This window comes from Littorina saxatilis, linkage group LG4 (assembly GCF_037325665.1).
Source record: "Littorina saxatilis isolate snail1 linkage group LG4, US_GU_Lsax_2.0, whole genome shotgun sequence".
Lineage (NCBI taxonomy): Eukaryota > Metazoa > Mollusca > Gastropoda > Littorinimorpha > Littorinidae > Littorina > Littorina saxatilis.
In genome coordinates this window covers 14,309,416-14,331,038 of record NC_090248.1, presented here as the reverse complement: position 1 = coordinate 14,331,038, position 21,623 = coordinate 14,309,416, and the positions used below count along the sequence as shown (strand labels likewise).

Sequence of the window (21,623 nt, the reverse complement as noted above, 5' to 3'; positions counted from 1 at the left end):
ACTTTATATTTTTTGCTGACAGTAGCTATTTTGTTGTTGAAATAATTCGTTTTTTTGTTGAGAATTCTTTTGCAAGTCTCATTTCTTTTTTTGGTAGAATCAATCGGGTTTTTTGCTAGAAGAATCTATTTTGTGGGTGGAAACATCCGATTTTTTGTTGGAATATCTTTTGCTAACTAAGCAATTCTTTTGGTGAAAGCATCTATTCTTTTGGTGATTTAATTTATTGCCTTAAAATAATATTCACGAAGTATCTTCACTCATCATTTCTCAGAGTAAGATTAACAAGTATGTATTCGTACACTGGAAATAAGCTTGTGCAGTTTGTTTTTGAAACGATGCTTATGTTAATATATTGTAAAATTCAACACTAATTTAATTGTGAATTGAAAATATGCATCATAATGAACATACGAGATTTTACACAACTCTAGTAAACATCAAACTTCCCTGATTCAAAACTTCTCAAAGGTTTGACCTGGCAATACGATCTAATCTTACTGTTGCTAGTACTGAATATGTGTCAAGTGCTCAAACCCCATTACAAGCTTAGCAGTTTGAAAATGTCTCGATAGTTTGACCCGGAAACACAAACGAAACTTACTATTGCCAGTATATGTGAACTGCCACACAACAGTTACAAAAACTTAAAAGTTGCAACTTTTAAACCGATTGCAAAACCACAGCGACAATTGTAAGAGGCAAAATCGGGTTTGTGCTGAACCTTTGAAACTCAGTTGCAGTCACGCTTGGGGTGAAGACTGCAACGAATTCTTGTGCGGTTTTTGTCGACTTTAGCACAGCGTTTGACCTTGTCCGTAGCCCAACAAACAGGAGAAGCTTTTGTCGCTGCCTCCACCGGGATTTGTACAATCGAAAGAATCAAAACACGCTGTACCTTAGCTAGAGCTTGCAAGGTCCTTTCACTACCTGTTTGCTCTTCGAAGACGGTATAAGCAAAGGCAAGTTTCAAACAATGTCAATGGAACAACAGTGTTTTGACAATCTCTGCCATTGAAGGACGATTGATCTACAGTGTAGGAGTTTTGTTAGTATATCAACGCGTTGGAGTTGTTTTGTTTTGTTTTTCAACTGAAGATGTAAGAATATTTCGCATGTGAAATTCCTGGTTTGGGTTTGGAATCCCTTGCTCTCTCTGTCTCTGAATCTCTCTGTGTGTGTGTGTGTGTGTGTGTGTGTGTGTGTGTGTGTGTGTGTCTGTGTGTGTGTGTCTCTCTCTCGCTCTCTCAATCTCTCTCTCTTTCTTTCTTTTCCCTCTCTCTTTTTCTCTCTTTATTTCTCTCTCTTTCTCATCCCTTCTCTCTCTTTCTCTCTCTCTCTCTCTCTCTTTCTTTCTCTCTCTCTCTCAATCTCTCTCTCTCTCTTTCTCATCCCTTCTCTCTCTCTCTCTCTCTCTCTTTCTCTCTCTCTCTCTCTCTTTCTCATCCCTTATCTCTCTCTCTCTCTCTCTCTCTCTCTCTCTCTCTCTCTCTCTCTCTCTCTCTCTCTCTCTCTCTCTTTCATAACTTCCTTTTCTTTCTCTGTCCCCCCTCCCCCCCCCCACACACACACACGCAGATTACCCACTCTTGGTGTGAAAAATTTATTCCTTTGAATCAAATGTCAAGAAATGATAAAAGAGTCGTGGGAGAGCATTTCATGTCAGGAGGACATGTTTTGCTATCAAAGGTAAATAAAACACGTAGTTTGTTCAAAACATGGATGTGACGAAGACGGGTAAGAAAGACTCGACTGTTGAAGTTTTGTATTAAAGCCTTTACAGTGCACGCAAATAGCCCATTGTTATCAGAATGTCTGCAAGATACATTTGATCATGCACATTACATTTTTCTTTAATTTGTTTTCTTTCATCGCCCATTTTCCGTTTTTTCTTGCAATTCATGTTTGAGCACATTGTCCTCTGTGTGTGTGTGTGTGTGTGTGTGTGTGTGTGTGTGTGTGTGTGTGTGTGTGTGTGTGTGTGCGTGTGTGTGGGTGGGTGGGTGGGTGGGTGTGTTTGTGTGTGTGTGTGTGTGTGTGTGTGCCTGCGTGTGTGTGTTAGTGCGTGCGTGGGTGGGTGCGTGCGTGCATGGGTGGCTGCGTGCGAGCGTGTGTGCGTGCGTGTTTTTGTTATTGTGTGTGTGTTTTATTGCTTTCATTTGGAGGAGACCTAGGCATTCATGAGGCTATTAATGTTGTTGATAGTTATCATTATACCGCGAGTCAGCAGGCCAACAGTTGCGATGGTTTATTTTGCAACAGCATGTCGACATGCACACGTCGTCTCGACAGGAGCGTCTCTTGTATGACTGCGCACATGGGAGGTGTTAACAAGTCGCGTAAGGCGAAATTACTACATTTAGTCAAGCTGTGGAACTCACAGAATGAAACTGAACGCACTGCATTTTTTCACAATGACCGTAGTCCGTCGCTTGTGCAAAACGGAGTGAAACTGACGAGCCTGTTCAGCGCGGTAGTGGTTTCGCTGTGCTGCATAGCACGCTTTTCTGTACCTCTCTTCGTTTGAACTTTCTGAGCGTGTTTTTAATCCAAACATATCATATCTATATGTTTTTGGAATCAGGAACCGACAAGGAATAAGATGAAATTGTTTTTAAATCGATTTCGGAAATTTGATTTTGATAATAATTTTTATATTTTTAATTTTCAGACCTTGTTTTTAATCCAAATATAACATATTTATATGTTTTTGGAATCAGAAAATGATGAAAAATAAGATGAACGTAAATTTAGATCGTTTTATAAAAAAATAATTTTAATTACAATTTTCCAAAGTCATTAATTAATTTTTACGCCACCAAGCTGAAATGCAATACCAAAATCCGGCCTTTGTCGAAGATTGCTTGGCCAAAATTTCAATCAATTTGATTGAAAAATGAGGGTGTGACAGTGCCGCCTCAACTTTTACAAAAAAGCCGGATATGACGTCATCAAAGACATTTATCGAAAAATAGAAAACAAATCCCGGGATATCAGACCCAGGAACTCTCATGTCAAATTTCATAAAGATCGGTCCAGTAGTTTACTCTCAATCGCTCTACACACACACACACACGCACACACAGACACACATACACCACGACCCTCGTCTCGATTCCCCCTCTATGTTAAAACATTTAGTCAAAACTTGACTAAATGTAAAAACGGCAATACGCTCCCCCATAAAAGTGTCCTTGGGAGTAGGAGCCAGCGAGCATAGAAAACGGAAAAGAGACAGGGAAGATGTGCCGTACAGAAACCACTGTCTGAATGGTGGATGCTGCCAACGTTCAATCAAAACCTGTGACAGGATTGACAATTCAAAAAAATACATTGAAGAGTACTTTAATGAACCTTCTTTACGCTGGGGATTGTAATACTTCTCTTTAATCTTCATCGTACTAAGACTAATCTATTTTGCTTTAATTTTTCACATCTTACCTAAATTGGCTTAACAAGGGTTCTACGCTTGCTTCATTCTAATGACGATAATCAAGAGATTGAGGAGAATGTTGGTATGTTGGTCTCCACTCCTGAAACATTCTCCTTAAATTCAGACTTGAAAGGGCAAGTAAAATCTTTAATTTGATTTTGAAACTTGTTCCTTTCTTTGAATTTGCCTGCAAGACGTAGGCTATAGTGGCCTTTCTGGGTGGCGCTTGTCCCCTGTCAAATCCATCCTGTAAACAAAAAAGTGGTGTTTGTACCCCCGCTCTGGGCGCAAAATTGGGTTGCACCATTTGCTCTTCTCGCTCGTACGACAGTAATACATTCAAGAAGCCAACAAAATACAATAATGAACCATATAATTTTGATTGCCAAAATGTATATAAGCAAATATAAATATGGTGAGAGATATATGATTTGAATAATAAATTGGAAAAAGAACTGTATATAAGGAAATTTTGATTAAGTATGAAGTTTAATGGTATGGGGTGTGTGTGAGCAAATGTGCGAGGGGGTGGGGGTGGGAGTAACATTTTGGACGAGTCTGGGTATATACGTGTATGGGAATGCAGGTGTGCGAGTATGTGTGGATGGGTGAGCGAGTATGTGTGGGTGGGTGAGCGAGTATAAGTGGGTGGGTGTGCGAGTATGTGTGGGTGGGTGTGCGAGAATGTGTGGGTGGGTGTGCGAGTATGTGTGGGTGGGTGTGCGAGTATAAGTGGGTGGGTGTGCGAGTATGTGTGGGTGGGTGAGCGAGTATGTGTGGGTGGGTGTGCGAGTATGTGTGGGTGGGTGTGCGAGTATGTGTGGGTGGGTGTGCGAGTATGTGTGGGTGGGTGTGCGAGTATAAGTGGGTGGGTGTGCGAGTATGTGTGGGTGGGTGAGCGAGTATGTGTGGGTGGGTGTGCGAGTATGTGTGGGTGGGTGTGCGAGTATGTGTGGGTGGGTGTGCGAGTATAAGTGGGTGGGTGTGCGAGTATGTGTGGGTGGGTGTGCGAGTATGTGTGGGTGGGTGTGCGAGTATAAGTGGGTGGGTGTGCGAGTATGTGTGGGTGGGTGTGCGAGTATGTGTGGGTGGGTGTGCGAGTATAAGTGGGTGGGTGTGCGAGTATAAGTGGGTGGGTGTGCGAGTATAAGTGGGTGGGTGTGCGAGTATAAGTGGGTGGGTGTGCGAGTATAAGTGGGTGGGTGTGCGAGTATGTGTGGGTGGGTGTGCGAGTATAAGTGGGTGGGTGTGCGAGTATGTGTGGGTGGGTGTGCGAGTATGTGTGGGTGGGTGTGCGAGTATGTGTGGGTGGGTGTGCGAGTATGTGTGGGTGGGTGTGCGAGTATAAGTGGGTGGATGTGCGAGTATGTGTGGGTGGGTGTGCGAGTATGTGTGGGTGGGTATGCGAGTATGTGTGGGTGGGTGTGCGTGTGGATGGATCAGGCCCACATTAGGTTGTGAGTGTGGCTTACCTGCGTAAAGAACTGCTGACATTTTAACACTTGATAATGATGTTATAAAATAACGAAATGGTTATGTTTATTGACTTGTATTGCTGTTAGCGATGTTTTGTTGTTTTTGTTTTGTGGATCTGTTTTAACACATGGCACATATAAGCATATTTGATGTAAATTCATGATATTGCTGATTGTATAATTTCACGCCTGTATGACTCACAAACACATATTTCAACAGCACATACATAACCAAAGTAGAAGATAAAGAAATAAAAGAGGTGTTGTACATCAACATGTCAATGTCCATGGTAGGTCACACACACTTGCACGATATTTGTTGGAACAGTGAGTAAAATAAAAATAATAAAAAAGTAATACATTTAATCTAAATTGAAATTCTCATAAATGCCCATGTTTGCTGTAACTATCCTGTGGAGAGAAATGTCTAGCCTTGGTCTCTATATGGAATGAAAACAGAGCCAAACTGTGATACGATAACAATTGTTGATGAAAGCACACACAAAACAGAGAACATGTCCTTAGTAGGTACACTGACAGTATCAAAGAAGACGGCAAAGGAGTCGGTTTTAACAGACTGACCATTCGATGCGTCTGATTGAAGAGTATTGTCGAAACCGGTTCTAAAGTTGAACAACAAAAGAATTGTGTACTCACCGATACAAGGACAGCACAATAATACGAATATTCGCTTATAAAACAATTTAAGTCTTTACTTAAATTTGGTTATGACCTGGTTCAGCTGAGACCTCCGTAAGACAATCGGAAAAGCTAATTTGGTCGCTTTTCTGTAGAAAGTCAAACCTACGATAATTCAAGGGAGCTAAACCTCCCAACTTCCTTTTCCGTCTTGAACGCAGCGCGAGAAGACGTGTTTTTCGCGGACGAAAATTGTTGCTGCATGCATGGAGTGGATGCAAGAACATTTCTCTGTCTGTCTGAAGCTGAAGTCTGGTCATAAAAGCTTCATCAGGTAACAAAGACAACAAAAAGCAAAAGCAACACTGACGGAACGAACACGGACAAGGCTGGAAAAGAAGATGGAGGGAAACCGGTTCTATTGTTTGTTAGTGTTGACGTGTTCTGGATTAGTAAATATGTTTTCACTGTTACTAATTACTTGTATCATCTCACTCGTTTCGCATTTGAGACGGGCGCATAGCCCAGTTATTAAGGCGTAGGCCCTACGAGTGAAAGGTTCGGGGTTTGTAGGTTTTTATTACTGTATGCGGATGATACTGTGATCTGCTCAGAGTCTGAAAAAAACCTGCAAGAATGTTTAAACAAAATGCACGAATACTGTTTAAAATGGCGTCTAAATATTAATGTAAACAAAACGAAAGTTATAGTTTTTTCCAGAGGTAAAATTAGAAATAAACCATTGTTTACGTATAATGGCAATTTAATCGAAGTAGTGTTTGATGTAATGTACTTGGGCCTTAAGATTAATTATAATAATAAATTTTCAGTCGCACAGAAGAATCTATATGATCGTGCCTCAAGGGCAATGTTTGTTCTTTTGCGTACTTGTAGACAATTGTCACTGCCTGTGGACATACAAGTTGACCTGTTCGATAAAATAATTGCTCCAATTTTACTATACGGATGTGAGATATGGGGTTTTGGTTCCTGTGAACTTGCTACTAAACTTCAATTGCGTTTTTATAAAATTGTTTTCAAACTAAAAAAATCAACCCCAAATGCTATGATATTTGGTGAACTTGGAAGATATCCACTAGATGTTAATATGAAATGTAGAATGCTTTGCTATTGGTATAAACTGATTAGTCCTATTCATAAAAAAAAATTTCAAGTATTGTGTATTGCTTTACTTATAAATTGTATATCAACAAGATGATTGAATCTAATTATTTATGTTATATTGAAAAAACCTTAAATGAAATTGGTCTCTCTGGCCTTTGGACTTTTCAAGAAAATTTTCAATACTCAAGCGCATGGTTTAAAAGGAAAGTAAAAAGAAGCTTTATGACCAGTATATCCATAAATGGTTTACAGAAATTGGAACAAAAAATATGTTTTGGAACTATCAAATGTTTAAAGATATTTTTGCATGTGAAGAATATGTCACACACCTGCCATATCAGCAATGTGTTTCAATGATGAAGTTTAGAACATTAAACAACAATTTGCCTGTACAGAAAGAACGATATCTTAACATCCCGAGGTCAGAAAGAACTTGCACCAAATGTGTATCACAAGACATAGGTGATGAATTCCATTATTTATTTGTCTGTGATTTTTTCAAAGAAGAAAGAGCTGAGTTGTTACCACCTTACTATTGGAAAAAAACCTAATGCACTTAAATTTAAAAAGTTGTTTGCTACTAAGAAAAAGAAATTGCTAAAGAATATTTTGGACTTTATTAATAGAATTTGTAACAGTTTTTCATAATTTTTATTTTTTTATTTTTTTTTATTTTTTTTATTTTTTTATTTTACTATATTAGCATATATCATGATTGTATTGATTGTATTTATTGTTCAAAATGCCCCCATGGGTTATGGACTAATAAAACTTGAACTTGAACTTGGTTAAGGGTGGAGATTTTTCTGATCTCGCAAGTCAACTTATCTTCAGACCCACTAGTGCCTCATTCCCCTTCATGTGTACACGCAAGCACATGACCAAGTACGCATGTAAAAGATCGTGCGATTCATTTCAGTGTTCCCTGGGTGATAGGTACACTAAAAGACCCTGCACACATTCCCCCAAAACGAAGTATGGCAGCCTTTGACACGGTCATACATGTACAAACCCATTCGTGCAAAACACGAGTTGTAGCCTATGAGTACAAAAGTAGAAAAGGAAGTGTTGCATTTAGTTGAGGACACCACGTTTAACTTTTGCTATCATGAGATCCGACCTCCAGACAACACGTGTCCGGATAGAGATTTTCTCTCCTTTGGCAGTTCAAAGCAACATTTGACGTATTCTACGTATTTTTTTTCAATTTTTAAGGCTATGCATGTTGTTATTGATGATATTTTCCTTTCATAAAAAAATATGTTTATTTGGCTGCCGAGCACATACTCTTGCCTTATAGAATCTGGTTACAAAGCCTTTGCTGGCAATGCTTCACTTAAGTGTTGTCTCTTCAATTCCCTTCATCTCTCTCTTAGTCTCTGTCTGTCTATTTGTTCGTCTGTCTGTCTGTCTGTCTGTATGTGGAAACAGAATTGCCAAGATGTATAAAAACAAACCGGTCGTATACGTCAAGGCAGCTGTCTGTCTGTCTGTCTGTCTGCGCGTTTTCCGTGTCTCAACTCCGTCCTGTGCCTAATTGAAATGGAATTACTACCAAACTGCATGGTGAATAATGCAACATTTAAATGTTCATCTCCCAAAAATTCAAAACAGATGAGTTGCTAGCATTCCAAAATCGAGAATAAAAAATCCGATTGGTTAAGTTATGAAACGTTTATGGAATTGCAATAAATGACAACCTAAGTCTTTATTGTTTTAATGTTCACATTCTCATTCTCATGAGTCTGTTCGGTCACCAAGAGGTCGAAGCAATATGAACGTTTTGTATTTTCGTTAATTAAACGTTCTATAAATTTACCCTGGGAGTATTTTGTATTTATGGTTGCCTAGTTTAAGGCCTGCAGACAATACTTATTTTCAGCTATGACAATACAACCCAGTGTTCTTATTGTACACATAAAAGCTGTCACATCCAAAACAGCTGCTTCAAGTTTATGAACCATTTTCTCTTTTCATTTGAACTCGCCTTGCTTATTCAGCAACGCGGTATAGTTCAATGCTGACTTTATGCGTTTGTGAGGTCTACATTTTGTCCCAAAGAGACACGAGTAAGACGTTTGCGAGGAAGACACCGACAAAACACATCGTGAATTCATCACACAGAGGTCAGTAGATCCAGCTGAAGAATGGAGGATTGTTATCTCAAGGATTTGAGATAGATATTTGAAACATTTACGAAAGGTCACATCATGGCAAGGACAAGCTGCCTTGACGTATACGACCGGTTTGTTTTTATACATCTTGGCAATTCTGTTTCCACATACAAAAATGGCCATGTTGGTTTTTTTCGACCAGGTAAAAAAAAAAGGGGGGGAGGGGGTTGAGCCTGGTTGAAGTCCGAGTATGTTTCTGGGAGATGCTGAAAATGTTTAAACGACTGTTGATTTAGTAGAGTCTAAACTTTTAGAAAAGTGTACATTTTAACTCACCCTAAGTGTCGATTAAACAATCCAATTTCGTGTATGTCTTCTTCTCTAAGTGCGGGACAGCGTTTCGCTATATATTGCTGAATTCACTTGATTAAGTATTGAATCATCAGTCACAGAATGACGTTCCCATTTGTTTTATCAAAGATTAAATGAGTCGGCCAATTGATTTCTAAAACATCAGTTAAAACAAATTAAACAAATACACCTTTTGCGGTTTTTAACTGATTTGTTTCTCAATGTTTGTTGAGCTATCTTTTAATAGCTGTAGATATTTAATCGTTATTCTGTTCGTTTTTGTGTGTATGTTTGTCTAGATATCTGAAAGTAACTGTCGATTTTGAGACGTTATTCTTTGAGGTTTAAAATCAGTTTTCCAAAAAAGATCACAGGCGAGTTTAAATGAAAACATATTTCAACAGAAACTGTGTGATTTGCACAGTGAAAACGCCGTTTTAGGTTCGTTGTGACACCGGGACATGTGATGAATGATTCGACTTTTTTGCATCCTAGCTTATGCAAATTAAAGTTGCTTTGAACTCCAGTAATGCTTGACTATAGATTATAGTAGGTTTGTCATTCTCCGAAGCTGTGCCCAGCGGACAATGTGTAAGACGGCTGATATGTAACCGATATACTTTAGCCTTACATTTTAATTTGATGAATGGCTTGCTATTCCCAAACGTTTCTTTAGGTCATGGGAGAAAGAATTAGGCATACGTACGCGGATTGCTTGTTTACACTCAATACATTACAATAATTCAGAAGTACATAACTCGCGTAACATGCATACCACATTTTCTTTTCGTAACTCAGTTATTGTCCCATCGCTGTGAAATTCGGGTCGCTTCCTCCAACTGGAAAGCTACGAGCAACAGATTCGCGCTACCAACGGGTTTAGGTGTAATTAGCCACCTGCATTTATGGCAGAATGACCGAGGTCTTTAAACGTGCCACAGTGGTGACATGGGGGTGGAACATGGATACCGTCACTTAGTCTGCACATATAAGTTGACCAATATCCGTACCGGCCCGGATTCGAACCCGAGATCCTAGGATCACAAGTCCAGTGCTCTACCAAATAAGCTACCAGGGCCCCAATGCCCGGTATGGACTCAAATATGAATAAGTTGTTTGAAATGACACAAATATAAACGAAATGCTCCACGGAATGTTGTATCATTATTCAACTTGAGCATAAATGATTTAGATTATAAAATACCTTCCATTCTCTATTTCAGATGTTATGAGCATTAAAAGGAGAAAATGGTGCTGATCAATTTGTATTACGTGCGTATTTGAAGGTTTGTTATCGCACCATGCAGTCTGAACACATTTCAGTCCTTCTTACAGTTACACCCTTTCGGTTTCCACTCTTTTCCCATGCTAGCTGGTATCAGTCGAGTTCTCTTCACATCCTCCCTCTACTTTCGTGCCTCTCTCTCCCTGTGTGTCGATCGCTGACTTCGGCCGCGTCTGGAGTTCTAACGGACAGTGGGAACGGGCGTTTGTGTTTTTAGAGATTACTCAAGCTTTCGACCACAAATCCCCCCGCAACGTCACAAATCAATGCCAAGGAAATTCCCTGGCCCGAGGCCTGAACCTTTGACGTTTTTTTAACCGTCGAACTTGAACTTGACGTAACAGGTGGAGGAAGGCGTCACAGTTTGGCACGCCGCAGGGAAGCCCGGTCTGGCCGTTGTTGTTTAAGCTGTATGATTATGGACTAGTGTTTAAGGAGGGTTTTGGAGGGTTGTGGCATGTTTCCATTTATGAATAGGGACCCGTGTGCGAAAAAAGCCATGAGGAAAATGCAAAAAAAATTCCCGTCGTGGATTTTTATTTTTTTTGCAGCTGGCAGGTAAAGGGGCGGAGAAGAAAGGCTTATGATGGGATTTTGGACTTAGCAGTTTGCTGTGAAGGAGTGTCAGGTTCTGAATTAGAGAATTTGCTCCACGAGTAAGGGAGATTTTCTTGCATGTCAGTTTTCTTCTTCCTCTTTTCCCTTCCCTGTTCCTGTGTTATCCTTCCATCTTTTACTTTTGTTACTTGTTTGTTTGTGTCCCCCTTCAGTAATGATTGATAACATCAGGAAATAATTCCTGTTTATCTTAATTTGACGTTTCAAACACAGTCTTTGCAACATTTTGTTCAAGACAATATTGACTACAAACATGGTTCATGCGTCTGTCAATCTGTTTATCTTTGCGACTATTCGTTTATCTCTCTATCTAGTTTTCTATGTAATGATCCAGGTTTGAAAAAGGTGTAACCTTGAAATTTTGCCCCCCCAAAAAAGTAATTTCTGCAAGTTAATCCGTAACTATCTGGCTCATCTCCCTCGTATGTGAAGATGTCTTACCACCGTGCTGTTTGAATGCCTTGTAGCCTTTAAACATTCTACCCTTCTCAATGCTCACTCTCTCTCACACACTCTCCTTCTCTCTCTCTCTGTCTGTGTCTCTCTCTGTCTCTCTGTGTGTGTGTGTGTGTCTCTCTCTCTTTCTCTCTCTCTCTCTCTCTCTCTCTCTCTCTCTCTCTCTCTCTCTCTCTCTCGTTCTCTCTCTGTCTCTGTATCACTCATTCTCTGTCTCTCATACTCTTCTCTTCCTCTTCCTTTTCCTTCCTTTGATACTAATCATAGCAGTAACACCTCAAAGGTTGGCCTCCAGCGAACACCCTTGACAAATTGCTAGAGGATGAATTCGAAATCGCCAGAATGGTCCAGCAAGGCATGACATTGTAAACGTGTGTGTGTGTGTGTGTGAGTGTGTGTGTGTGTGTGTGTGTGTGTGTGTGTGTGTGTGTGTGTGAGTGTGAGTGTGAGTGTGTGTGTGTGTGTGTGTGCGTTTATGTGTGTGTGTGTGTGTGTGTGTGTGTAACTGTGTGTAACTGTGCGTGTGTGTGTGTGGGTAACCCTGAAAAAGTTAACCTTGAATGAAAACGCTTCATCCGTTTTTGGGAGTTGAATTCACACTTGCTCGAATGGCCGAGCCTCCCGGATTTTTTTTATAAATCTGGACAAAGAGTGAAATCCCTGAAAAACCAAAGGCGTTTTCTTGACGGATCTTCCGCGTTTGGAAGAAGAAGAAAAACCTTCTCAGTCAGAGTATCGTTGCTTTCCTGCATGAGTAGAGAGCCAAAAAAACATACGCGCGATGTTGATTCAGAATACATGTACTTTTCAGTTTCAAAATGTGAATATATATCCATATATATCAAGTTTGCCGACGCTGTCTTTGCTATTTGCCATGAGTACTTTTGGTCAGCAGAGATTAGCTTCACCTGTATACATGCGCATCATCGGCAAGTGTTAAATGAATGGTTATCAACGAGACATGATCGCCTGAAATGTTTTAATGAGGTTCGGGGAATGTGAACAATCACAGGACCTGTTACACTCAAACCCAAAACTTTAGTGAATTACAAGGAAAATTAAATAAGTGTAGCAAATACACGAAAAAAAAACACCATGTATTAATCCAAATCCAAGATTACAAAAACATTACTCTGAAAGTTAAAGGTTCGTCCTTTAAAAAAAAGGCGAATTAGTAAACGTGAAATAAGAAGTAAATAAGATTTTGTTGGTAGAAGTTCACCCTAAATAAGTCTTGGCATCTGTCTACATGTTAATTGTACTAAGAAACGTTTTGATAGAGTTCTTTTCATAAAAGATACTAGTAGACATGAGTTACGTTGTTTTTGCAAATGATAGCAAGTCATTTCAAAGACTTCAGCCCCTGGTGAACTTCCATTTTTCCAACAGCAACGATGGGGAAAAATTGACATCGCCAGTTTCTGTAATGCTCTTTCATGAACAAAGTAATATTTTTTTTAAAGCGTTTGCATTAATATTGAACTTTGAGGAATGCATTAAGAAATACACTCGAACTTAATCAGAGTTATTTCATTGCTTTTTGTAAGGGAATGCATGCAGGAATTTTCTTTGGGTCAGTTTTCTGGAAGTTAAGTTTGAAAAATAAATGTACCTTGTTTTGTAACTTAACTTTCATTCAGAAAACTGACGCGTACTATTCTTTTGTCAATTGCGCGCAACAAGGCAGGCAAGACATAACAAAATCAACTCGAATTTCACCCTCATACATCTCTCCGACGTCAAGAATCTCAACTGGTTCATAAATACAGAAATTCTAGGCTTGTACACCTGGTCCTGTGTTTTATACCGTTTTTTCAAGCCCCATAAGTCACATTCTGGAGATTTCGACATATAAATATCTCTTCAATCAAAGTCATGCAATTTTACCCTGTTTTCGAAAATATTACATTGGAAATAATCTTTTCACTATTCAGGTTGTGATTTTGAAATTGGTTCTCATAAACATAGTTGATGTCAATTGTTAATGAAACGTTCACTGTATTTTTGGCGCAGTTCTGCTACTAACACAATGTAAGAAGAGGATTTTTTGTCATCTCTGTCTGTCTGTCTTTCTCTCGCCCTCTCTGTCTCTGTCTCTGTCTCTCTCTGTCTGTCTGTCTGTCTGTCTGTCTGTCTGTCTGTCTGTCTGTCTGTCTGTCTGTCTGTCTGTCTCTCTCTCTGTCTCTGCCTGTCTCTGTCTCTCTCTCTCTCTCTCTCTCTCTCTCTCTCTCTTCGTTCTGATTATTTTCATATTGATCATATCTGTCCATAAAGCATCAGTGTTTCATAACGCAAGAATGTATGTATAGCCTACAACGTGTATATAGTCCTGTGAATAGTTTTTCTGCCTTTTTATTTTTTTATTTTTTACTGTCATGCTTATCTTTTGTAATTGTTTTACGTTTGTATATATATGTATTTAAGATTAGAATAGTCCCTCTCTGGGCGAGGGCTGGTTGAAAAGAAGCTCGTTTATATTGCTTATGCCACAACCCTCGTAAAATAAAATTTGATTTGATTTGATTTGATCTCTCTCTCTCTCTCTCTCTCTCTCTCTCTCTCTCTCTCTCTCTCTCTCTCTCTCTCTCTCTCTCTCTCTCTCTCTCTCTCTCTGTCTGTCTCTGTCTCTGTCTCTCTCTCTCTCTGTCTCTCTCTCTCTCTGTCTGTCTCTGTCTCTCTCTCTCTATCTCTGTCTGTCTGTCTCTCTCTCTCTCTCTCTCTCTCTCTCTCTCTCTCTCTCTCTCGCTGTGCAGTATCCTTGACTCAGCTGTTTTAAAGCGCAACCTTCAACAGACACCTTGAAGTATTACCATGGGATGAAATTCAGAACGATGTTGGTTTCGCCCCGACCCTGACAATGCAGCATTCCTCACAAAAAACAACACAAACAACGGGTTGAAAATGGAAACACCAGACACCCCTTTGTCTGTCTTTGTCTCTTCTAATGTTTGAGCGGCTCTTTTCCTCTTTATTTGTTTGCTTGTGTTGTTTTGAGGAGTTTCTGATCAGATGCTTGCCGCCGCTGCTGGTGTTCGGTTGTTGGTTTTAAGAGTGAGGCGAGTATTTGTTTGCCGGGACTGTTTTAGAATGTTGCTGGTCGGTTATTCGCTCTCAGTAGAGTTTTGTGTGTGTTCCTATGCATCAGGATGTTACAACCTGTTTGTTGTGTTATTTTTGACGCATTAGTGGTTAAATGGCGTTTGCAATTGCCCGAACCGTCCGGTTGTACATGTTTCAATGGACCCCTACTCTGTTTGTGTGCGTTCGTGTGTGCGTTTGTGTGTGTGTTTGTGTGTGTGTGTGTGCGTGCGTGCGTGGTGTGTGTGTTTGTGTGTGCATGCGTGCGTGTGTGTGTGTGTGTGTGTGTGTGTGTGTGTGTGTGTGTGTGTGTGTTTACACATTGTTTCAAATGTTACTTCCGAAGGCCAGTATCAGTGTAAATTTGCACCAACCCCAGTTTTTTCCCGGAATATCAATGCTCTTCTAAATTTAGAATTTTCACCTTTTCAAATTCACTCGTTTGTATTTTTTCTCGCCCCGACCCCCTATTTGTTCTCCCTTTTCTGTAATGTGGCTGTGGGTGTAAGTGCGCGTATTGTGTCGATATGTTTGTCCCAGTGTATTAAAAAAAATCACCAGCTACCAACATCAGTGTTTCCATAATACATTCATTTGTCGTAGGTTGCGGGATTCTTCGACGACAACAGATATTGTTGAATGCTGTTGTTGTTGTTTTGGATTTGTTGCTGATATTTTTCTGTTGTTTTCTTTCTTTCTTACTTTCCTTGCTTCTTTGCTTGTTATTCTGTTTTTATTTTGTTCTGGTTGGTTTTTACGGTATGCTTGCAGAACATAGTTTTTAAAAACTGAAGATGATGGCGGCACAGATTTTCTCACGATAAAAAGATGGGGCAGAATGGCATAACTTTCAAACTTCGCTCACATTAAGTTAGATAAAATATTAATATAATATCTTCATCTCAAAACTGTATTCCAATATCGTGATACGGTTATGTTTGTGATGACCCAAAGTTTATATGTGTTACCATGCTTGCGAGTTGCTCTTTTTGGTGTTGATGTTTTTTTCTTGCTTCTTCAGCAAATGACAGAGACTGAGGTCATTCACTTTGTACACAGCTTCACTTCACGAGAAGCTGTCGTTTGTATCCCCGAGTTGGCAAGAGCTTTCGTTGGTGGTGGAACAAATTATGGACCTTTTTTGTTTGCCCCAAAATAAGTGTGGTAGGCAAGCGCACTAACGTCATTCTATATTTCTAGATGTTGATGAAATAAATACACTTTACCCGCCATTTTGATCGGAAAGTGTGCATGCCATCGGCTTGGTGTGATATGTTAACAGCCATAACGATGTTGCCAGTTGAAGCAGTAGCCAAGGCGTTTTTCCACTGAAAACGTCTGAGTTGCCATTTTCCTGTTCTTGAAATATATACTTTGACTTGTTTCTTTTACTGTGTAATTATGTCTGTCTTTCTTTCTTTCTTTCATTTAATTCTTTTTCATCATATGCAAACGCGTACAGTAGCCCGCTCCCTCCCCCTTTCTCAATACCTCCCCCCACTGCCGCATTATGTTCATCCTAAGGTTTTCTTTCAATCCCTTGCCCAATCTCCTGCCCCCCCCCCCCCTCCCCACCCCGCTTTAATTTTCACACACACACCGTGGCCTAATTACACAGGCTGCCAATGAAACCAACACAGGGTCTCAGAGCAACAGTTGACGGTTACTGTTAGTTGTGACCATGCTGCTACATTTTGCAGGTCGGCACGTTTCCTAATGCTTGACGCGTGGTCGACTGGTCAGTGTACTTTTTTGTCTAAGCAGGGGTCATCGGGGGGCAGACATGTCTGCGAGTGGACAGGAGAAAAACAGATGGGAATAACTCTCTACGGTAGTCACGTGCTGGTGGCTGTGGTGGGAGCTGAGTGGACTCAGTGTTGATGGTCAAGGGCAAAACAATGAGATGGCTTGTGTCCTAATTTAACTCTGACGGTCAAGTTCACGAGAATTTAAAAAAAAAATGTGCTCTACCCAAACATTCACCACCACTCGTCCATCAAACCAACCATCTGGACTCCCTCTCCGAAAGAAAAACAAGTTGCGTGAAACGGACAGGGAGACAGAGACGGACAGACAGACAGAGACACAGATAGAACGAGAGAGACTGAGACGCTGACACTTTGACACTTTTGACATTTTCTGACAAGCTGAGACACTCGTGTTTGGTCAGCGTGAGAACATGTCTCTAATTTTATCGGATGTTTTATTTCTGTCAGTTGACACTCTGCTTTTAGACCTGTCCACATTCTGTTTCGGGCTGATCATTTTAAACAATGCATCTGCATAACTACGAGACCTGGGTTACATTAATGTCACAGTGTTCTTCATTGTTGGATCAGGATCCCCTCAAGCCAACACCACCCTCCCCCCTCCCTCATCCCCACCACATAATACTGTCCAGTTTATTACATCTTCCCATCACCCACACACACACACACACACACACACACACACACACACACACACACACACACACACACACACACACACTTTCCTCAAACCATGCATCATCATCATAGTCATCTCCATCTTCTTCTGCTGGTTCTTACTACTACAAAAGCAAGCAAACACACAAATAAAACAAAACAAAAACTTAAACCACAGTGATCAGCTAGAGTAAATTAGATTTATCAGTGCCAGCTTAAAAAAACCCACTAATTTGGCGTTCGTTTGTTTTGTTTTCGTTTTGTGTTTAATCATGTAAATTCTTATGATTCAGAGTTCGTGGTTTCGTTATAGAGAATACTACATGGCTTGCTGTGTCGTACCAGATTTACACGAGTTGTTTTTTTTCAAATATTGAACTGCCAGCGAAAGCGAGCTGTTCACTATTTGAAAAAGCAACGAGTGTAAATCTGGTACGACACAGCAAGCCATGTAGTATTCTGTTTATCCTACATACTGTACTTTCGTGTATTTTACTCAAAACGTTCCGCAGTCGAGGCGGCGAAATTCAAGACGCGTCTTTTGGAACCTCGATCTCTTCCAAAGTCTCGTGCAGTCTCTTACCTCAAAGCAAAGAAACGTCACTCTGGAAAGTGTTGTGTGACGTGTTAGTTTCAAAAGTTCATCGAGGGGAATTAGCGAGCGCAATTTTTTTCCGTAATGACGTTTGTCTCGGTGACTTTGGCATCATAAGCAGTGGACAAACAGGTCCCTGCCAGACTTGCTTGACATGACCTCATTTACATGATATACACACGTGTGGTTTGAACGATATTGTTATCTAATAAGGGGTCTCTCTCACGTATGAAGGATTAATACAGAATACTACATGGCTTGCTGTGTCGTACCATATTTACACGAGGGTTTTTTTTTAAATATTGAACTGCGAGCGAAAGCGAGCTGTTCACTATTTGAAAAAGCAACGAGTGTAAATCTGGTACGACACAGCAAGCCATGTAGTATTCTGTTTATCCTACATACTGTACTTACGTGTATTTTACTGAACATGTCCTGCAGTCGAGGCAGCTAAATTGAAGACGCTTGTTTTGGAACCTCGATCTCTTCTAAAGCCTCGTGCAATCTATTACGTCAAAGCAAGGAAACGTCACTCTGAAAGTGTGGCGTGACGTGTTAGTTCTAAAGATTCATGGAGGGTAATTAGCGAGCGCAATTTTTGTTTCTATAATGACGTTTGTCTCGGTGACTTTGGCACCATAAGCAGTGGAAAAACAGATTCCTGTCAGACTTGCTTGACATGACCTCATTTACATGATATACACACGTGTGATTTGAACGATTATTATCTCACGGGTGTCTCTCTCACATATGTAGGATAAATCAACTTCTTACACAGTGTCCCCTTTCTTAAACACAACAGTACAAGAAAGGGGCGTCTTATACCTCTATTTCCCGCTCTCTCTTCCTCCACTTCGTTTGTGGTAACGCCTTGGTGACTGCTTTCCAAAGCCCTCTTTACACACTTACAACTGAACTGCTCTCTGTTTAATTTTCCACACGTAAAGGTATTGTAAACTTTTTCGTTTAATCTTGTTTTCTCTTATTTTATCCCTTCCTCTAAGTGACCAAAGAAAAAAGCAAACTTCAGGGTGATGCTGTCAAGATGAGTATGTAAGTATAATGTAAAGGTGGGGACAAGAAACAAAAGCAGAACATTATACAAAGAAGCATGTTTAGTTTTCTGACTATTTCAAGGTGACCAAACACAAAAGGGTAAACTACATTGGGAGGGTCAATGTTACATCCGAGTATGCAAGTACAATTTAAGGGGAGGAACAAGAAATGAAATAAAACAATTACACAGATTCCTGTTCCTAGTTTTCTTTTTTTTTCTTTCAAGGTGACCAAAGAATAAAAGCAAACTACCATGGGAGGATCACCTGTATGTAAGTAGAATTTAAGGGTGGGGACACGAAATAACACAGAAAAATACACAAAGAATCCTGTTTACTTTCTGATTATGCCAAGGTGACCAAATAAAAAAATGGGCAAACTACAATGACAGAGTCAATGCCAAAGAGAGTATGAAAGTGTAGAATTTAGGGGAGGGGGCAAGAAACAAAATAGAAAATACACAAAGGCCCCTGTTTAGTTTCATGATAATCTGAAGGTGTAGATCTCAAAATGCATCACTATCTGTACGTGAAAGATCCAAAGCTGGCTGTAACTGTATTTATTCTGGAGTTATGTCTTTAAAAGGATTATGGTATCAACAATACTAGCCTAGTGAATTCTTTGAACAGTTGTTCCAAGTGTTACTGGCAGTCCGTTTTTCTCTCCCTTTTAACCCTCCCTTTAAAAACAGAATGGATAAAATACACAAAACGCAGAGCCCCCAAAAAAGGGCGGGAATGTTGAAAGAGGAAGGAGAACAAGGGAGCAGGGAAAGGGAGAGCAAAAGACTAAACTGGTGATAACATTTTCCATAATGGCAAAATGTTTAGATTCAAAAACACAAAACACCTTTATTTGTGGCAGGTTTTTTATCCTTAAAAACACCAAATAATTCACAAGATTGTAAACAAACGAGTACTGAAAGTAAGAAAACAGCATACGGGTTATTCTCCAGAGCTACGTACCAGTGGAAACCACGTTAAACCAGTGATATTTCTTTATTTAACTGAGACATGTTAACCATACCAAAACGTATACTATGTTTTTGTTGAATGTCTGTTTCATTATCTGACTGGAGTATCAATGACGAAAGTAAAGAGAATACTTTCTAGTTGCGAATTAATATACATCATTAAAAGGACTAAGAATGCATGTCACAAATGGGCACCCAGCTCTGGAGAATAGCCCATATACAACAGACAAATACTAATCAGATGATGAAAATATATACTCTTAGCTTCAGCACCTTTCTTCTTTTTCTACATAATGATTTCCCGATATTCTAATCTTAACCTTTCAGTCTAAGAACACCAAACATTGGCAACATGGTAATATCTCGGGGGGGGGGGGGGGGGGGGGGGTCGTATCTTTTTTAGGGTTATGACACATTTTAAGAGGCTTCACGTGTTCCTTTCACCTACCCATCACATTGATTAGTTTCTAAACGTAGAGTGAATCATATTGTTTCAATCAGTAATTACCTTTTGCTTCAGTTTGGGTTCTAAACCTTTAGGGCAATGATATAAATTATGAAACCATATTAGATCGTGCCATTCATATACGTCTTTATTTTTCTGTTGAGAGTTGAAAGTAAGTTTCTGTTAATGGGTTGCAGTTATTGTCTACACAAATCCCACTAAAGTTTATATCAAAGAGACGCAGCTTCGATCCATACATCATTGGTGTCCCCAACGATATGAGGGAAGACTTGACTGGTCTGATAACAAACAGCTATACTTATCACGTTTTGTTCTCTTCTCAAAATGAAAAAAATATAGGAAAAAAAACCACCAACAAAACACAAACACAAACAAGCTGTTCTATTATTGTAGATATAGAAATGCATGCTAGAAGCGTCCGTATGGTCAAAACATGCGTTTGCTGATCTATGTGAAGGATAAGAGGGTTTTTTTTACCTCACATAATTATTTTGCAAATAAAACACAAAAAACGATTACAGAGACAGCAGCCAAACAATTAGAAAAACATGCTCACCAGCTGTGTTTTTATTGTAAATAGAAAAGTGTGTGGGATATGTGCTCTGTTTTTAGCGCGAGGCTTAGCTTCGTTAATCTACAACGTGAGATTATAGGAATACCGCCTTTGTTGCTTCGATTCGCACATCCAGGCGTTGCTGCTGCTTTCGATCCTTACTCTCAGCTTAAAGCGACCTAAAAGGCTGATACAAGGAAATCAAAACATTTTAAAAAAAAGTCAGAGGAAAAAAAGACCAAGACGAAAGAAGAAAGAGACGTAGACTTCAAATTAGCTTAAGTTAAGAGGTAGGTGAAACTGCAATTATAACACGTTAGACTCTCTTTCATCCGTACTAAAAATAGGGCGAAGTACATACTTTGTTTTCGTACAAGCAAGCACACGCGCATTTTGCACTACGGAGAAGTGTATTAGCTCGACCCTAACAGTTGTCTGATGTTTTACACACACAAACAATCAGTGCTAATTCACATGGCACATTCTTCTCAAAGTTTTTCTTTGACAACTTTCCTTCTTTCCCTTCATTCCCACCTGCCCTCTTTTCTGCCATCTCATTCACAACAAAACAACAACAACAACAGGAACAATAGAATACTCGACGGGAACTAATTAGCTTTGCCGGAGGTGTAAAAAAGACCGCGAAAATCAACAATTTGGCGGGAAAAACAAAACCTGCTTGCCGCTCACACGTTGGGTAATTGTTGGGGGCTAGCTCTGAGACCAATTAGATTGACCTAGAAACAATCACGAGCACCGTGTGACCCAACGAAAGGCAACGGTCACTCCATGAAGGTCGGGGGCAAGAGTGATCATTTGGCCGTCTACCGCAGTATGTTGTCTCAGCACCAATATTGTCTAGGTTGCCCACGCTCACGCAAAAAAACATTACATCAAGCGGGGCTCTTTGCCCCTCCTCTCCCCCTCCCCTTTCTTGATCCATGCCCAGGCTCGCGAGGTTGTCGGTCTGCCTTTCTTCG

At 40.0% G+C, this 21,623-nt stretch overlaps 1 long non-coding RNA gene across 1 annotated transcript in view; it reads left to right on the top strand.

The window, feature by feature from the left end:
- LOC138964044 (uncharacterized) overlaps positions 1–21,623 on the top strand; it is a 428,123-nt gene that overhangs the window by 182,605 nt on the left and 223,895 nt on the right. The gene's annotated exons all lie outside the window — the stretch shown is intronic.